The sequence below is a fragment of the Hyperolius riggenbachi genome, chromosome 1 (assembly GCF_040937935.1).
Source record: "Hyperolius riggenbachi isolate aHypRig1 chromosome 1, aHypRig1.pri, whole genome shotgun sequence".
Lineage (NCBI taxonomy): Eukaryota > Metazoa > Chordata > Amphibia > Anura > Hyperoliidae > Hyperolius > Hyperolius riggenbachi.
Window position 1 is genome coordinate 422,679,689 of NC_090646.1, and position 20,434 is coordinate 422,700,122.

Sequence of the window (20,434 nt, forward strand, 5' to 3'; positions counted from 1 at the left end):
TGAGCCCGCTGAGTGTCTGTAATGACCCCATTTTCTGTAGTTCAGTTACTGCCAAGATCCAGCCTTGGGGCACAGTCAGGACAAGCAGCTAGATAGAGCCTTATTGAAATGAGCTACTGCTTCTCCCTCCAGCCCTCAGAGTGACCACTTTTGCACATAGCTTCACTGTAGCGAGTAATGAGAACACTTGTGTGTACAAAAACTGTTTTACCCTAGCTCTATAAAAGTGTGGATAGGATCCTGCCCACTGCTAGACTGACTAGCTAGGCTATTAGAATCTCGATATTGCTATGGCAGTACCTTCACTGCCCTTAGGGCCCGTTCAGATCACAAATGCGGATGGCCATGCGTGCGGAACGCGTGCGGACCGCAACGCGTACGAACGCATGGCCATCCGCGTTTGTGTGCATTGCGTGGCTGATCCCATCACTGAAAAGTGAATGGGACAGCCACGCGTTTTGTCAAAATCTGCGTGCAGCATGCGTTCCCGGACCGCATAGGTCCGGAACGCATGCAGTGTGAACATCAGACAGTGCACTCTATGCACTGTCTGATGTCGTGCGTGTTGGCCTACTGCACGCGTTTCCAAAACGCGGCTGGAAACGCGTGCAGTGTGAACGGGCCCTTACTGCTGCCACTCACCCCTTAGTTTGGTTAGAGGGGTCATTAATATATTTGCCATTGATTGTTCAGTTCCATTCAGTTTTATGTGGTTGGGCTGACTAGGAATTGGGAGTTTTGGGGGCAGGGTTATAATGTGTGTATTTTTCAGAGGAGGACAGGCACGGAATTGTTTAATACAGCATGTAGTGTCATGAGCAGCTGGGAAGAGTCCAGCATGCCACTCATCCCCCCTCCATTGCAAGGTTTAAAGTGTCCCAGAAGGTGCAGTCTGAATTCTGGATGGTGCCAGAAGGACCATCCCTAAATAAGGACACCAGTAGGCAAGTTAGGGAAGGTAGTTGTGAGTGGTCTGGGATGCAGCTTTCTGTTAACTATGGGGGACTCAATTTCAGGAAGCTAAAAACAAATAAACAGAACAAAGGTCAAAATGGTCAGCAGTCCATGGAATAAGGCCTAGTTCACACTACACATCACAATCAAGTGGTGAGCAGTTTTGTGAGCGCTTTTCTGAGCCATTCTATAGGAGTTTGTACGATTTGCGTTTTTGGCAAGCAATTTTGTAAGCACTTTTAGTTGTGCAATTTGCGATTTTCTGTGTGCAGACAGGAAGTGCACTCTTTGACCTGGAACTGAATGTCTTGAATGTTTTTTTTTAACAAAATCGATTTGCCAAGCGATTTGCAATTTTCATATGCCTTCCATCGAAGCACAATCACTCAAAATGGTGCAGGACCCACGTTTGCGATTGGAATAAAAGCTCATCACTCATGTGAGAAAACTCACATTGGATTACATTACACAAGCGCTTTTAAAGAGCCATTTAAAACGCTAGTGTTCTTTTAAAAAGCTCAAAACGCTCATAGTGAGAATAAGCCCTAAAGGTTGTCGTTTACCGCAAGGGTTCAGGACATCGCATTAAACGCTCCCATTCAAGTGAATGGGAGCGTTTGCACCGAGCTTTTACACGCGTTTACACGAACGCGGCGTTCCGGTCCCGATTTTCGCTTGCGTTCGTGGCTGCCCTGGAAGCTACGGCCAACCGCGACGGCTAATGCCCCCCCGGGGGAAGAAAAACCGCGACCGCATCCGAACGCGGCGCAAAGGCTGCTGAAAGCCTGACTGCGCAGCCGCCACAACGCCCCCAAACGCGATGCCGCGCAGACGTCCATGTGAACCAGCCCTAAAGAGAGTTCAGCTCCTAATCCTCTCTGCTGACTAATTCAACACATTTCCCACTGAAGGACTACAGCAAGGATACAGGCATGTCAGGCTTAACATTTGAAAAAAATGACTATGATCGTTATCTGCAGATCATTCACCGCTCAAGTTACTGATAAGTGTACTTTCTTACAGTAAAGGTAAGTCCCATTTGTAAAAAACAACATTCTGTTATGGCATTTTAACTAAAACTCATCAACAAAACAGGTGCCAATATAGTGTTCACCTACAAAGCACAATGTAACAATCTTAGCTTTTCTCCTGTTGGACTCCTATCGCTCAAGAGGCTCTGCGCCTGGAGTTAAACAGGAGAAAAGCGCTATACAAATGCTAGTATTATTAGGGCACGCTGAAGGGGCCACCTGCAGTGTTAGAAAGTCTTGCCCAAGGACTTCTTACTGAATAGGTACTGACCCTAGCCAGGATTCAAACCCTGGTCTCCCATGTCAAAGGCAGAGCCCTTAACCAGTACACTATCCAGCCAATAGGGGGGGGTTAAAATTCTGTACAGGGTTACTTTAACCAAGGAATCTAGTATTTTCTGCTCCTAAAAACTTTGCAAACTCTGTATAGCTAAGCAACTGTAAACATAGCCTCTCTTTGTATATTATTGTCCTTGTAAATTCCAACTGCCACAGATCATTCACTAGTAGCAGCAGTAGAATCAGTGCTGCTGAGTTGGCACAAAAATCATCAGACTCCAACTCCTCAGATTATGATTCCACATGTTCCTGGACTCTGACTCCTCTAATTTGCACATAATCTTGTTGATTTAAAGAGACTCCGTAACAAAAATTGCATCCTGTTTTTTATCATCCTACAAGTTCCAAGAGCTATTCTAATGTGTGTTGGCTTACTGCAGCACTTTGTACTATCACAGTCTCTGTAATAAATCAACTTATCTCTCTCTTGTCAGACTTGTCAGGCCTGTGTCTGGAAGGCTGCCAAGTTCTTCAGTGTTGTGGTTCTGCTATGAACTCCTCCTTCCAGGCCCCTCTATGCACACTGCCTGTGTGTTATTTAGATTAGAGCACCTTTTCTCTTCTCTCTTATCTTTTACAAGCTGGATAAATCGTCCTCTGAGCTGGCTGGGCTTTCACATAGTGAGGAATTACAGACAAGGGCAAAGCTGTTTGCAGGAAGAAAAGAGCAGCCTGAAACTTCAGTGCATGAGAGATGCAGGGGGAAAGAAACACACAAATGATCTCTTGAGAGTCAAAAGGAAGGCTGTATACAGCCTGCTTGTGTATGGATGTATTTTCTATGTGTGGACATACTGTACATCAACCTACTTCCTGTTTTGGTGGCCATTTTGTTTGTTTATAAACAAACTTTTTAAAACTGTTTTTAACCACATTTAATGCGGCGGGGAGCAGCGAAATTGTGACAGAGGGTAATAGGAGATATCCCCTAACGCACTGGTATGTTTACTTTTGTGTGATTTTAGCAATACAGATTCTCTTTAAAGTATGGTATGTAACATAATAGGCAATTCCTCAATGTCAAAGTTTAGGACTTTTAAAGCTATATTAAGATGGCATATTTTGGGAACAAAACGCTCCTGGACATGAAACTGACACTCTACCCAGTCAGCCATCCGAGCCTGTCATTACCAACGTGAATGTCCCAACATGTCTGTATAATAAGATGCACTGGAGCCCCATATCAGCTGGGTTCCAGCATGTAGCACTGCCACCTTTCTATATCCGATATAGAAAAGGCCATGGCCATTTTCTCCAATGATGCAGATCTATGCACCAGAACCCAGCCGATACGGTATTCCCGTGAATCTTATTAAGCAGACAGTGTGTTGGGACATTCTAACTTCTGAGCATTAGTGTACCTCTGTTTTTGTTTTGATTTGTATGTACACCAGAGATGCTTGAGGTCATTTGGTAAGAAAGTTCAATAACCAGTTACACATGGAGGGAGCAAAAGTCCTAATGCATGAAGTCTGTTGAGCAGCTGGCTAAGTAAGATGATGTTAAATGCTGAGCTGTAGTAACAAAAAGCACCCTAACATAAGTGTTGGGCTTTTCTAGGTGTGAGATAGTATGGAGAGCTACACAGATGGCATCCTTAGCCAATCTATTTGTGTGGTAGGTAAACTGGCGATTGAGATTGGCTAGGATGGGGGCTTTGATGTGTGCACGAGAGCGAGCGAGCGAGAGAAAGATTATACAGTATTTGCGTAAATACTTCCATTAGGTGGTATTTGCGTAAATACTTCCATTAGGTGGTATTTGCGTAAATACCTCCATTAGGTGGTCAGCACAGGCCTGGAGCACACATCCTTCTACACCATCAGGTCCTGCTGCTTTCCTGGTGTTGAGGTTTGTGAGCGCCTGCTGCACCTCATGTACATGAAGGACTAAGGCCCGTTTCCACTAGGGCCGCATTCCACATAAATCTGCAGTATTTCCTCCCCACAGGAGAGTCACACGGGAAAACGCCTTCAATGTGGCCAATGACTTGCTGTCCAGATCGCATGCAGTTGCGAAACTGGACAGCATAGTCTGTAGAGTGCAATTTCTGCAGCACACACCCGAAACCGTAGCAATGCATGGCTAAGCGATCTGAATGCGTTCTCACATCACTTTAATTGCCAGCATGCATCCTGCAAGACTAATGCTAGCTAGCGGAAACCAGCCCTAAGGCTACTTTCCCACCAAGACATTGCGTTTTAGGGGACATTATGGTCGCATAACGTGCCCCTAACGCCAGGGCTGTGGAGTCGGAGTCGGAGTCGTGGAGTCGGCCAATTTTGGGTGCCTGGAGTCGGGAAAAAATGCACCGACTCCTAATGAATTTATAACTAATTAAAATAGAAAATATGATAAAATGTTCTATTTCTCAGATAATAGTCATGAAAAATAATGTATACATACAGTAATAGCTGTGCTCAGTCCACAAAAATGAAATAAACCAATCAAAATTAGTTACTTGTGCTGCTTCAATAAAGCAGTCCCCGTATTTTTAAAGTCAGATATACACATCTGATTGTGACTGTATATATGATGTGTACACAGGAATCTCATATATACTAAATAACATCTATGCTGCAAGAATAAAGCCTGATGTGTAGCTGTGTCACTAATAGAGATGGTCAACGAGATGGAAATAATTCTGCATTGATGCTGATTTATGCAAATGTATGCTTTGCTGATGAAATCAAATAATTTGATATGTTGTTAAAATTTGGTTTGGTGACTACAAATTAAAGGGTAACAGACGGATGAAAAGTAAAGTTTTATACATACCTGGGGCTTCCTCCAGCCCCCTTCAGGCTAATCAGTCCCTCGCTGTCCTCCACCACCCGGATCTTCTGCTATGAGTCCTGGTAATTCAGCCAGTCAGCGCTGTCCGGCCGCATGCCGCTCCCACAGCCAGGAACATTCTGCACCTGCGCAATAGTGCTGCACAGGTGTAGTATGCTCCTGGCGGCAGAGTGTGTGCATGCGCACTACGCCCGACTGGCTCAAGTACCTGGACAGAAAATCCAGGTGGTGGAGGAGGACAACGAGGGACTGATTATCCTGAAGGCGGCTGGAGGAAGCCCCAGGTATGTATAAAACTTTAATTTCATCTGTCTCAGGTTTACTTTGTTACGCAGTAGTACTATACTCTACATATGCACTCCCCACAGAGCTGCAGGGAATCCACTGAGAATGTTGTGCACATTGAACACAGAGGTGTTGTCTGTTTACAATCTCCTCATTCCCCTGCAGAGTACCTGCACATCATTCTTACATGTACCCACACTTACATTGCCTAGGGCCTGATAGATGTTCTTTGTTACGGTCTGTACCTTTTACAAGTACTCTTACCAAGGACTAGTTTTAGTCTAAAGGGAATAAATATAGTAGTCTACATATCCTTCTCACTTCAGTTGTCTTGTAAAATTCCTAAGCGTTGGCAGTTAAGAGACGAATTTCATGTTACATACTTTTAATCAACAAAATTGTAATATGCAAATTAGAGGAGTCGGAGTCGAGGAGTCGGAGGAATCCTAAACTGAGGAGTCGGAGGATTTTTGGACTGACTCCACAGCGCAACGCATGGTGGTGTTGAAGTTGGACGTCAGATTGAGCTGCGTTATGCAGCTCTCAAAGCAGCGGCTCCAGGCTAGTGATAGGAAGTCCGGATCATTTTAAGGATTCGGATTATTTGAATCGGATCATTGAAAAGATCCGGATCTTTGAACCGAATCATTTGAATCATTTTACTAGGGAAGCAGACTGGGTGAAATGACTAGCAGGACAGGACTTTCCCTGCACTGTACATTCTGTATGTTCCTGTTTCTTCCAGACAGACATCCACTGTGAACCAAATCTTTCATTGTGATCCGGATGATTCGACTCACAAAAAAGATCCGTATCAAATGAACAATATAATGTTCATGATCCGGGCAACACTACAGTCCCACCACGAGTCTCTGCAGTGCAGTGAATATTAATTAGCCATGTGGCTGGCCGCGGAGGAGGAGGGGAGATCTCCTCCTCCAACATTACTGAGCATGTGCAAATAGTCTAACGTGGCTTAGCCCAGTATAAAATACAGCATGCAGCACTTTGTTTAAACGTGTTGCGTTACTATGTAACGGAATGTGTGCACTGTGAACAGCACATTGATTTTACAGTGCTGTGAGTTAGGCTGCGTTGCTGGCTGCTGTAACGTGGGACTTTAACGTCCCACTGTGAAACCAGCCTAAAGGTTGAGAGTCAATCAGCCTCCAGTCAACTCTGAGCTGACTAAAGGTCTTTGTCAATCCTGGCAAAGAATGCAGCAAAAACATTCAGGCATGTCCATTTGAAACAGGAAAATGTATCTTTTAAATTTAAACTATGGTTATTAGCTTTCACTACAGCTTATATCGCTTAGTCAGGCATGGTATAGAATCACAGTTGTGAGATCACTACATAGAAAAGTGCAGCAGTCTTAGGGCTGGTTCAGACGGACGCTTGCAGAGCGTTTACAGACAGCGTTCGGGGCTTGGTGTTAAACACTCCTATTCAAGTGAATGCGAGTGTTTGTACCAAGCTTTCAATCGCGTTTACACAAACGCGGCGTTTGGGTCCCGATTTTCCCTGGCGTTCAAGGAGCCCCGGAAGCTACATGTAGCTTCCAGGGGCGGTTAACCGCGACGGCTAATGTCCCTCTAGGGGAAGAAAAAAACACGACCGCATCCAAACGCAACACGAACGCTGCTGAAAGCCCACAAACGCAACGCCAACTAACGCAACGCCTCCAAACGTCCATCTGAACCAGCCCTTATGCTGGGAATACTTGGAGATAGATGGCTCGATAGATAATTTCCAACAGGTCCGATCTGATCTCAATCGTTTTTCTGATCACTTGTATATATCAGAAAAAACGATCAAAAATCAGGACAGACCTGTCGGAAATGTTCTCTATCTATCGAGCCATCTATCTACCGAAAAAACGTATCGTGTATTCCCAGCGTTCGGAATTCTGAACAACCACCAGGGAATAAGGAAAAACAGCTACATAAGAAAACTGACATACAAGTCACTAGCAGAGATGCTCTGGTGAGAGGCTAATGATTGTGTTGATGCAAATTCTATGGGAAGGGGCGGACTATGAAGCCCAATCGAGAGAGGCATGCAGGCGCTTTTTATGGGAGGGAAATGGGTCTATGGAAGTGGAATCGAGAAAGGCACGCAGAGGGTCTGTCGGAGGGGACAGTGGCATCCAGGAGGACAGCGGAACTACAACGAGGGAGCATATAAAACTGCTAGGGGCTGGTAGAAACCCCAGGGACGCAAATCTAATTCCCCTCCTCGGAAAACAAACAGGATAACATTGTGTGCCAACACAGTTTTTCAAATAAGCTTGCACATAGCCAGGTATGCATCAGGATGAAGTAGTCAAGGGGAATTATATTCCATAAACAACCTTTTCCATATACCTGAAATATTTGTCAGAAGCTTTTATTTCAGAGGAAATGTTTATTTATTCACATACACACTTTACAACTTTGCCTGCAGACTGTCACAAAACCTCTAAAAGGATGCCAAAGTTCTATTGTGTATCTGGCAGACGCATGTACTAGCAACCATCTGTAAACACAGCAGTCTGTCTCAAGTTCAAAGCAAAAGCATGCAGGCCAGTGACAAAAAAGAAAAGAAATAGTATTTCCTCTTTAGGGATCAACCAATGAGAAACAAAATATCCATTCTCCAGTTCTTAGTCATTCCTGGATTAAAATATTTTAAATCTGAGACCAAAATTACTATTCATCCAAGTTCTCTTTTTGTTTGGGGCTGTTGGAAATAGGGAGAAAAATTACAAAGATTAATGAAACCACAAAAAAAGAAAGCGGGATATTGTTCCCTTTTGCATTAAGCCTCATACACACAGAGGACTGTCACCCTGCAGAAATCAGGACTCGATCCTTCGGGCAACAATTATGGTCAAAGTATGTACAGACACATTGCTAGCCTCTAGCAGGGTTGCCACCCAGCATTTGCTTGGCACAGCCGGTATTTCTTATATAAAGTTGGTATTACATTTGAACCTGCACGTCATTTACCAGTAATTCTCCCAACCAGAAGGAACCCTCCACTACACTTCTTGGACTGGCTTGCCACCGGGCCCTTGCCTGCCACTCACAAGCAACAAGTATTGCAGCTATTAATGCATTCTGTTGCTATGAAGCAGGTGGTGGGTCGATGGCAAGACGCTCAACAGAGCAGCACGAATCAGGCGGGGTAAGAAGAACAGTCCCCTGAACCTGCACTTGGCCAAACCAGGCAGATCAGTCAGGAAGATCATCTGGCAACTCAGCGAGTGTGATTGTAGTGACTGTATACACACTAAAGTCTCAGGCCAACAACCATATATTGTGTGCAAAAGTCTTTACACTGCAGGTAGACAGGTGCTTCATAAGCACCATGGTCATTAATTAATTTCAGAAAAAGATTTAACATAACCAAATGTCTTTCAAGCTCCCAGCAAGGAGCAGGAAGTCAAAATAGGTTTGATATTACTTTTTTCCTTCATTTTTAGTACTTTTAAGTTACTGGGTGCCAAAAAAATGAATTAGATCTCCTAGAAGAATAGTAGGAAAGAAAAGAAGACCACATTGTCAGTTGTGAACCATTTGTGACATCATGCCATATAGTGTAAGTGGCGGACCACGCGTCAGCATACTGGACTACATAAACTGTACTAAGTACAAGTTTATGTTCCAGTGTGGTGGTAAACTTGCAAAAAAAGTCAAAAGTGTGCCACAGTGCACTGTACAATACACTTAAACTTGCACATAAAACACAATGAAAAGCATAAATGTATATGAGCCCTTAATGGCTAGGTCTCCTTCAATCAACCAAAAGTGAGGAAACCATGAACGTGACTAACTACACTGAACTGGAACAGTGTGTATTCACTGCTTTGCTGAGGAGTTTCGTGCTAAAAGCTATTGACTTCTAGGAATTAATCTAGACTTACATTTTTAAATCATGATTAGAATTATGTAACAGATTTAATTCTTTTTCTACATCACATGGAGCTTGCTGGATTTACAGATACCAATGAATTGTCTGTTATTCTCTAAACATCCTCACCGTATTTGAAACAAGACAAATCTGTAACAGTCCCCTACAATTATTTACAGAATACCATGTACAGCTTAGGCATGGAAATACAGAAACTATTTATACAAGCCATAAAAAAATGACAAAGAAACGCGGCTTCTGGTCAGATGGTAAACCTACATTCTGTCATCTGCTGTAAGTTAGCAGCATAAGGGCTATGTATAAAGGCTGAAGGCCAGAAAAGTGCAATTTCAGAGAAAACACTGGCATCTTTCAGATTACAAGATTTATAAAAGTGGTGATCAGTTTAAGTGATTGCCACTTTAATAATTGATCTCCGGTTTCCCAAGATAGTCATCTTTGCCTAAATGGCACTTTCATGATTATCACCATATCAATAAAGTGGGAATCAGCCTGATCACCACTTTATGGTCACCAAAGATAACCTGCCACTTTCATTGCAGTGAACAGCACAGGACAATTTTTTTATATAAATAAATGAGCCGTATTGTTCTATACAAGAAATTCCAAAGTACACCCTGGTCCCTGACCAGATTGACATATCCAGCAGACAGAAATAAAGTACAATAACATCTGTAAAGTACTTTTCTACTGTGGGACCTAAAGCACATAAGCTTGCCTTAGATCAATAGGTGACTTTTCAGTTTTGATTTAAAGGTCTCCAGGAGGGTTAGTCTATATAATAACTTATCAGAACTGCTGAATCAGCCACTTTTTGAAAGATTTCCTAGTCTGGGCAGTGGGCAAGAGGTGATGGAAATTTCCACTGAAGGGGACATAAGACTGCAATAAAAATACAAACGGTTCTAACCCTTTACCACACTATCCAAAACTAAATTTTCCTTTAGGGCCCGTTTCCACTATCGCGAATCCACATGCGTTGCCCGCATGCGGATTCGCACAGTCAGTACAAGTGGATGGGACTGTTTCCACTTGTGCGTTTCCCCGCATGTTTTTCTGTGCAGAAAAAATCTGCATGGTAGGGCCCTCAGAATTCGCCTGCGTGGGGAATGCAGGCGAATCGCACGCAATGTATTTAATAGGGAAATCGCATGCGTTTTCCCCATGCGTTTTTTGCCGCGAATTCGCATGCGATTTCGCATAGGTATTAATGTTAATTTACACAGACAGTGACATGGTTAAATTCGCATAGAGCCTTACCTATGCGAAATCGCGGCAAAAACGCATGCGGAATCGCACCCACATGCGATTTGCCTGCGGTGATTCGCCGGCGATTCCGCAACGCTATAGTGGAAACGGGCCCTAAAAGAAAGATCACACCCTGTGTCTGCAGGAAACTAGTTTTTTTTTGAGTTTGCCTGAATTGGGGCTTTAAGACATTTATAAATATTAAAAACTCATTCTTGGTTGGCTTTTATATTTTTTGTCAATAACTTGTACCTTTTACACTAAACAAAGGATCAAGGAAAACAACTTGAAGACTCCAAACATATAGTCACTGGCACCACTCACCACTATGTTTGAAATACGTAGAAAGAGTTAAGCGTCATACAGAACTTGTACTCACATCCTGATTCACCATTCCAGTCACTGCTCTTTAAGGCCTCGCTCACATTAGGCAACATAGATGGCAGTGCTTTCAGGATGCACCACACACAATCACAAGCTACCTCCGTTGTGCTGCTGATCCAATTTATTACAGAGAATAAGATCAGCGCTGCATTTTGCCATCGCACTGCTGCACGCATTTTTGACAAAGTGCATTGCCACGCAGCACATTTAGTCTTATCGTCATAAGTGCAGTCTATGCACTTCTGAGATTCATGTGTGTTGCACACCATACACCCTGCCAAAATGCGCATGGAAATGCATATAGTGTAAAGGAGAAACCACACACCGGTTTTTGGCAGGCGCATAATTTTCTGAATGAACATATCAGTTACCGTAATATAGGAAGAGAGATTTGGCAACTTGCCCTACTCCAAGATTTAGAATGCATCTCCACATTTTCATCCATTCACAAACCATGTTACAATTACATCCAGCAAAAACTTTTATTTCTTTTTGTTCTAAGGTTTGGATCGCACGATTATCGATTGTGCTGGGTTTTCGCGTTTTTGTTTTGTGTCAATGGTGCAATTGTATGCAAACTTTGTGCATGAGGACCCATCCTATATCTACCAAGAAGTGAAACGTGAATTCACTGGTGATCAGCCGGTGGAAAATGTAGTTAGACACTGGTATAATCACACATATGAGTAGATAAGTGCGAGTCAATATGTAAAAGCCCTCCTAACTACGGTAGTTGACAACAGTGGCAGCTCTAGTAAGACTTGAGACAGCCCACTGCATTGGGGGGGGGGGGGTGTCTTTACGTATCCCCCCTCTAAGACCCTCGTTAAGAAACTGGTGTCGGGGTGTAGCTTTTCCCACTGCAGGGACATGGAGGGTAACTACAATAAATGATAAACAAGTGCTAGGGTCAGCGACCATATTTAAAGAGTAGCTTCATGCGAGTACTTCAGATCTGCCCTTCGCTGTTGCTGGGGGAATCTCTGTTTGGTGGGGGGGGGTGTCTCATCTGTTTATCATTTTTCATGCACTGTTATTTTCCTGACGAATCTCTTTCTTAGAGTGAAACTAGTTGATTAAGACACTGGCACTGTATATAAATGCACTTGGCTCCACCATTTACCTCCAGTTGCAGATGCCTTCCATGAAGGCAGCGCTTTAGATAGCCTTTTAAGTACACTAATGTGTTAGGTGTGTGTAATTGGGCTGGTGGTTTTCAGGCTGTCCTACCACGCCCTACAGTGAACACTACCTTACATTTTCATTGTCAACTATCTAGCACTTGTGTATCATTTATTGTAGAGTTAGCCTTCATGGATATGCAAAGGCCCCTCCCCCCCCCCCCCCCCCAATTCAGTGAGCTGTCTCACAAGTCTTATTACTAGAGCTACCACTGTTAGCAGCTAGCTAGGAGGGCTTTTACGTATTGACTCACATTTATTTAGTCATGTGTGATCATACCGGTGTCTAACTACATTTTCTGAACAACAGTGAATTAACGTTCACTTCTTGGTACTTATAGGATAGGTCCTCGCGGAAAAAGTTTGCATACATTTCTTACCTGTACCGCCCCTTGGTTCTGTGTTGTATTTATCAATGGTGCCATTAACATTTTCCTAAACATGCAAATCTCTACTAGGCCAGAAGGTGAAAGCTATGCTATCTAAAGGTACCCATTACCAGTACAATTCCACAGCTGATCAATTGATTAAACAATCGTCATGCCCATTAACTGCCGACCTACAGCTAACCAATTTGTTCAGATTATAGGAACACTAATCTATTAATATGTTCTTTTAACCTGGGATTGAGAGAGTACCTGAAATGCTGGCAAATAAGAGATAAGCAAATGAAATGTACACATCATTGTTTACTGTATCAAATGCTGAGTGAGCCAGGAGGGGAGGGGGAAATTCCCTCACAGTGTATCTGTTAACCCTGTGTGTGTGAGAGAAAGTTATGTGTCCTGTGTCTCTGACTGAAGTGTCTGAATAGAGCAGAGAAAATGTAACTTGTTATACACATTCGTAATTGCCTGTGACACCATAGCTTTTCATACTTTTTTTTTGCTTTCAGAGAAAAATGCTCTGTAGTCTGGTATAAAAAAAAAAAAACAACAACAACATTGGCTGTGCATTGAAGCAGACAACCGTTTTGAGAATGATTTGTCCCAATAGAGCTAAATTCTACACACAATGAATTACAGCTTTTGCCTCTGATATTTAACATGAAAAGTAGGAAAATGTTTACACATCTTAGACGTTATTTGTGCATTGTCATTTTAGAACAGTTGGTTTGTTAGTGCTCCTTTAATGGAACGGATCCATTATTTTGGGCCGGTCCCATCGTTCTGATCAACATAAATTTGGGCATTACTAAGAAAGTCCAATCGTTTCCAATTGGTAACCACAGCAAACAGAAATGGTCAATCGGCCGCAGAGTTGTACCATTAATGGGTACCTTAAAGCTACTAGCTGAAAAGCACAATCAATTAGCCAGCATCTGTGTTAATCAACTACCAGCTAGTGGCTTTCATTAACTAGTATAGCTTGCACTTTCAGGGTCAGTGGAAATTTGTAGGTTAGGAGCATTTTCTGCATATGCCTAACAGGAAGATAAATCTCAGTGGAGACACTGCAACAAAACCGGCACAGGATTTGTAAGGGCAGGTGCACACTACAGTAAACAGTGCAGTGTATACCCAAGTGATGTATGGGCAGAGGTCGATCCTTAAGGGTGACACTTATAATAGGAGCCTCATCAGTCAGTCCTTAAACAGTCATAGTCTCTGCTGAGGCCCTGTTACATTTCCCTTTATTCCTTCTAACGGTCCCTCTCCCCACTGCCTTGCTTCAAGCAGCGTTTCCATAGGATGACACCCCAGCGGTCACCTGACCTGATCAAAGCAGCAACAACATCTCTGCTTCTGCATAATGCAGTGACAATTTTGATGCTCTGGTGTAAGTTAAGCTGATCATATATAGAGATATGGTTAATCAAATGAGCTCAACATGAATGGATTGGTAAAACACCATGAAGGAAACTAAATGATTAAATCTGCAGGTGATTGAACAGGAAAAAAAATCTGTGCGTGAGTGGCCTGTTAAAGATTTCGGCAAAACAAAAAGAAAGTGACAGTCCATTATAATTATAACTCAAACTAAAACCATCTTATAGTTACACACACGATGTAGCATTTTCACAAGCCCAATTTTCTTGCCACACCTAAGAAGGTGTTTTATTAAATGCTCAATATGCCATTTGTCACATTGTATGCAAAGTCTCCATGTCCGCATGGATTTCTTTGCCTGTATTTGCATAATGGGAATGATGGAGTTCTCATGGCTTGTTGGTGAAGAGAGGAGATTAAGCTATTTCCACCTGTCAATGTGTATCCATGGCCTCTCTGCTGCACCACAGAAGCACTCTCAAGTTTCCATTATAGGCTGGCTTGCACTTCAGCTGCATTGTCAATAGGACTACAGCAAAAAAAAAAGTTAACCTCAGAGAACAGCATCATTGCAAACCTGCTACAATGCTCATTAGAGTAAAGCAATTAGGAGATTGTGGGAGGGGACAAGAAAATCTCATGTGTCAGGCTACGACAGGAGAGATCATATTCTATGGAAATACCACTGTGAAATTACACAGAAGAATAAAGGTCACTTATTCAGGACTTAATAGGGAGAAACCTGAGAATCAGTTCATACTCAACCACCAAAATCCTCATCTACATATACATCTTAACATTAAAAACTGCAAGAATTAATGGACCAAGGCCCATAAAACACTAAGGCACACTAATATGGCCTCAATTCACGGAGCATTATCAAACGTTTATCAAACACTTTATCAAACGTTTGATAATTTACCTCATGGGTAAAATCTCAATTTACTAAGGTATTATATATTTATTGAATGTTTTACCGATAAAACGTTCAACAAATATATAACACCTTAGTGAATTCAAAATGAGATTTTACCCATGAGGTAAATTATCAAACGTTTGATAAAGTGTTTGATAAACGTTTGATAATGCTCCGTGAATTGAGGCCTAAGGTGTTATATATTTGTTGAACATTGTATCGGTAAAACATTTGATAAATATATAACACCTTAGTGAGATTTTACCCATGAGGTAAATCATCAAACAATTGATAAAGTGTTTGATAAACGTTTGATAATGCTCCGTGAATTGAGGCCTATGGCAGGTAGTTTTCCATGTACGATTTTTTGTTTTCATTTGCGTTTTTTTCCCTTTGCTACAAATTACAATAGACATACAGAAGCGTGCAATATGTGGGAAAAAAAACAAACAGATAGCTAAAAGAAAATTCGGCAAAAAAAAAAAAAAAAAAAAAAAAAAAAAAAAAAACAACTCGATTTCTCAAGCTGCCTATTGATTTCCTACCCCATGAATGGTCTTTCAGGCAACAAAAAGCCATGCGAATTTAGCTGTAGGCCTCCTACGGCCTTGTTTGCAATATGCTTATTGCCATACAATGCAATGCATTTGCGCAACCAAAAGCAATGCCCATGTTCTTTAATGGGTAGGTTCGCACATGTGCACCTTAATGGATTCCATTTCCCAATGCACTGCCTGACGCAAGAGTCTGGACAACGCAAGTAGAACGTGGGTCCCATAGAATGTGGCCAGGCTATAACAAGATATAGAAGACTAGGAGACCATGTGGACATACTCTGTAAAGTGTGAGTGAAAGTGTGCGAGTGCGAGTGAGAATGAAATTCTAAGCTAGCGAGTGTAGTAACATCAAGGACAACATTTCTGCCAAAATCTTATTAGCTTATGGTGAACAGTGGAGAAACAGGTAAATGATCAACATCTGGAAGAGAACAATTACCTGATGTACCACTAACTGAACAGTGTGAGTACCTACCTTTGTTGTAATATTTAAAAATGAGCAGAAATCATTACAACGTTAATTCGATATGTGCCAGCAATTCTGTCTCCCTATCAAAAAAGATATAGTTTAAAGCAGGCCATTTTGCAAACAAGCATGGTGTGAGACATCACCTATTGTCAAAAACTGTACCCACCCCTTCCCGAATCACTAGGCTGCTTCCGCCTCCAAACTACTGACAGGTTAAGTTAGTACCAGGCAAAAAAAAAAAAAAAAAAAACACCTATACCAGAGAAAAAAAAAAAATCTGCAGACCAGGAACTCATGCAGAAAGCACATTTGCTTGCTACCCAGAGCAACCAATCATATTCCTTTTTATCTGACATTTAAAGCAGACCCGAAGATAAAAAAATAAATATAATAATAATAATAATAATAATAATAATAATAATAATAATAATGCATCCTGCGCAGGCACAGTACGAACCTCATACTCCGTGTTCACAAGATGCTCCCAACAACAGGAGTGAGGATGCGCGCACCAGGGCTGCACAGGCACAGTGGCCCACCAACTCACAAAAAACTGAGCTGCATGGAGGGACAGGGGGATCGTTTGGTAACGTCTCAGGCCAGTAGAAACCCCAGATAAGTTGAATTTTTTTTTCACCTTACAGGTTTCCTTTAAAGGAATTGTCAGGCAACCAAAAACAAAAACTTTCACTTACCCGGGGCTTCTACCAGCCCCATGCAGCCATCCTGTGCCCTCGTAGTCACTTACTGCTGCTCCAGTCCTCCGCCGCCAGCTAGCTTCGTTTTTGCCGACCTCGGGGTCGGCGGGCCACATTGCATACATTTTTACGCATTCCCGCTGGTGCAGTGGTGAAACACTTAAAAATGTATGCATTGCGCCACTAACACGTAAAAATTTATGTGTTAATGTTCTTGCACCAGCGGGAATGCGTAAAAATGTACGCAATGCAGCCTGCCGACCCGGAGGTCGGCAAAAACAAAACCAGCTGGCGGCAGGGCACTGGAGCAGCAGTGAGTGACTATGAGGGCACAGGATGGCTGCATGGGGCTGGTAGAAGCCCCAGGTAAGTGAAACTGACTTTTTTTTTGCCTGACAATTCCTTAAAAAATCAGCACTATAAATAGAGCTGAAAGCAAGAACATTTTTTTTTTTTTTTTTTTTTTTAGAGGAACTAATAAGTCATCTCATATGAACTGTAGAAGTCAATTATAGAGGACTGACTTTCTGTCTTCTTATACAATTAGAGATTCAAAGTAACCAAAAAAAAAAAAAGTAAAAAACACGTACTAGGAAGCAAGTCCTTATTATTGCGATTTGTGTGTAAAAATCACGTGAGACGTACAATCAGAGCTTTGCTGGTCACAATCGTATGCAGAAGAAGGAAGAGACCACAGCAAATCAGAACCTTATAAATCTCATCTGATTTAAAGAGACTCCGTAACAAAAATTGCATCCTGTTTTTTATCATCCTACAAGTTCCAAAAGCTATTCTAATGTGTTCTGGCTTACTGCAGCACTTTGTACTATCACAGTCTCTGTAATAAATCAATGTATCTTTCCCTTGTCAGACTTGTCAGCCTGTGTCTGGAAGGCTGCCAAGTTCTTCAGTGTTGTGGTTCTGCTATGCACTCCCCCCTCAGGGGGGAAAGAAACACACAAATGATCTCTTGAGATTCAAAAGGAAGGCTGTATACAGCCTGCTTGTGTATGGATGTATTTTCTATGTGTGGACATACTGTACATCAACCTACTTCCTGTTTTGGTGGCCATTTTGTTTGTTTATAAACAAACTTTTTAAAACTGTTTTTAACCACTTTTAATGCGGCGGGGAGCGGCGAAATTGTGACAGAGGGGAATAGGAGATGTCCCCTAACGCACTGGTATGTTTACTTTTGTGCGATTTTAACAATACAGATTCTCTTTAACTAATTGCCTTTCCCTTATTTCATGAAAGCTGAAGCGCTTCTTGCAGTCGTCACTGTTCTTCTCTAGTTGGTCACCCCTGCCTTCAGATGCATGGTGCTTCCTTCATTAGGCTCACTTTGAAAGTAGGTTTGTGTTCTGCAAAAAGTTCTCCAACTGCTGCTACGTGCCTTTGAAGAAGACTTTTCAGTTCTCTTTCTGCTTTATAACAAACATTTCATTTACAAAGCTACTTCGCACAGAAAAAAGAAAAAAAAAATTGGGGAAAATGAATGCTGGCAACTTTCATGTGAAGCAAGGCTGCAAATGCTCATAGCTTTAGGATAGGATGGAAGATGATGTTTCCAAAATAAACCCTTTGTTTAGTTTGTTTTCAAAACAGCCCTAAGAGAACTTGCAGAAAATTTGTACTGCGCTTTGCTGTTATATATAGTGTGATAGAAGAACTTTATTTTATTCATTTTCTTCTATGATTCTCCATTATTAATGCCATGTCTGCATCCCTAATTCCAGCACCAACGAGTGGGCAATACCTGATGGACGCAACTGAAACACTTAGCAGTACATCAGGTTGCCGAGTGCCATACTGCAGAAACGTAACCCCCCTGGCGCTATGATTATTGTTAAAGCAGCAGTTTTTAACACGTTTTTACACTCTAAAAATCATACCGCTGGACAGATCTGCAACAGCCCTACACGTTAAACACCTGCCATGGATGCAACTCGAGATTACAACTCTGAGCTGCGGATTTCTGTCCCGAGCCTGACTCAGGGTTACCACTAAGGAGGTTTTAATAAAATATTCACCCAAAGCTTGCTTTTGAGGTACGACAACTGTCACTTGCATAGCAGAAGTCTTGTGGGATTAATGACCCACAGCATTGCCCTACACCAGAGTTCACCAACCCTGTCCTCAAGGACCACCAACAGTACATGTTTTGCAGAAAACCACACACATGCACAGGTGGGGTAATTAGTGTTTCAGCAGAGCTCTTTAACTACCTCTGTGGTTTTCTGCAAAACATGCACTGTTGGGGGTACTTGAGGTCCGAGATGAGAAACACTGCCCTACACCATGTGGTACAATGTTTGCAGTTCAATCAATGCTTAATAGGATTTCTGCCAAGGCAAAAAAAGAGCGACTCAAGAAGATTCACATGAAGTTCATGAAATGGGTAGCCAGTCTCTAGACCTTAATCCAAAAGAAAATCTGGGCAGAGAGCTGAAGGTTCAAGTTGCCGAACATCAGCCTCAACCTTTTTTTTACTTGGAGAGAATCGGCAAAGAGGAATAGGCCAAAATTCCACCTGAGATGTGTGAAAACCTGGTGGCCAACTACAAGAAACGTCTGACCTGATTGCCAACAAGGATTTTGCCACCAAGTACTAAGTCAACTTTTGATAAGGGATCGAATACTTATTTCACTCATAACAATGTACATCAAGCTGCTTTTGGGACAATGGATTTGAGGGGGTCTTTTGTTGCGATTCGGTTTCTCACAGCTATAATACACTTACCATTACAATTATAGACTGGTCACCTCTTGGTCAGAGAGCAACTAAGCAAAATCAGCAGGGGATCTAACACTTTTTTTCCCTCACTGTTTATCCAGCTGGATCACTATGTGAAGGCGAGTCAAACATACATTTTAGTGTTATGAGGGACGGCTTTATAAAACACAAACCTTACCCATGTCAGTAGTAAAAAAAAAAAAATATAAAATGAAAAAAAAAAAAAAAAAAGGGTCTGTGTAATCCCACAGCGATTGAATGTATGAACCAACCTCCTACGTCTTAATTATGTGCCCGCACACTGTTCCCCACTTGCAATTCCCTCTGTGCAAATGCCAGCGCCAAATTGGAATAAATGTCAGCCACAGACTGTCTTTTTTGTTGAACCAAAGCCCAGACCACCTCTTCACAAGGCTTCCTCTCGCACAGCACTGCTAGCAGGCCGTGTATTAGTACAGAACGTCATTCCAGGATTAGTGGTACTGTTAGAGCATCTTGGAGAAGAAGTACGGGGAAAAGGCTGACATACACATGTACTTTCAGCCACCTCAGAACTAGACTTAACTGCCACTAAAATGTAATGCAGAAATACAAGAGTTACTGAACATAACAGATATACTAACATACAGCAATTAGCCACAACATTAATGTCAATGATGGATGAATATCATTGCTTATTTTGTCTCAGTGACACCTATCAAGATGTGGAACATATTATACACAGTAAGTGAGACATGCATTCTAGAAAGCAAAGCGATGGAAAAAAGAAAAATGGCAAGCATAAGGATCTGAGAAATGTTGATAAAGGTGAACCAGTAACAGGCTAGGTAAGGAGCAGTGCAGTTTCTAGGTGAAATTTCTCCCAGGGCGAGTGTGAAAAAAATACGTCCCCCCCCCCCTCCCCTTACTCTCTGCTCCCCCCCCCCCCCCCTTTCCAGGGCTTATTTCTAGCGAACACACTGAAACCAGCGCAGGAGATTTGGGCGCAGCCAGCGCCACCACAGGCTGTAATAGGAATTACGGCTATAGCAGGCACAGGGAGTAACTTCAGCGTCGTCAGAAGACGGAGCTAAAGTTACTTTTAAAACATAATAATTCGGCTTCCAGCAATTGCTGGAAGCCAAATTATTTCATTCCCCCACTATCCATGGCGCC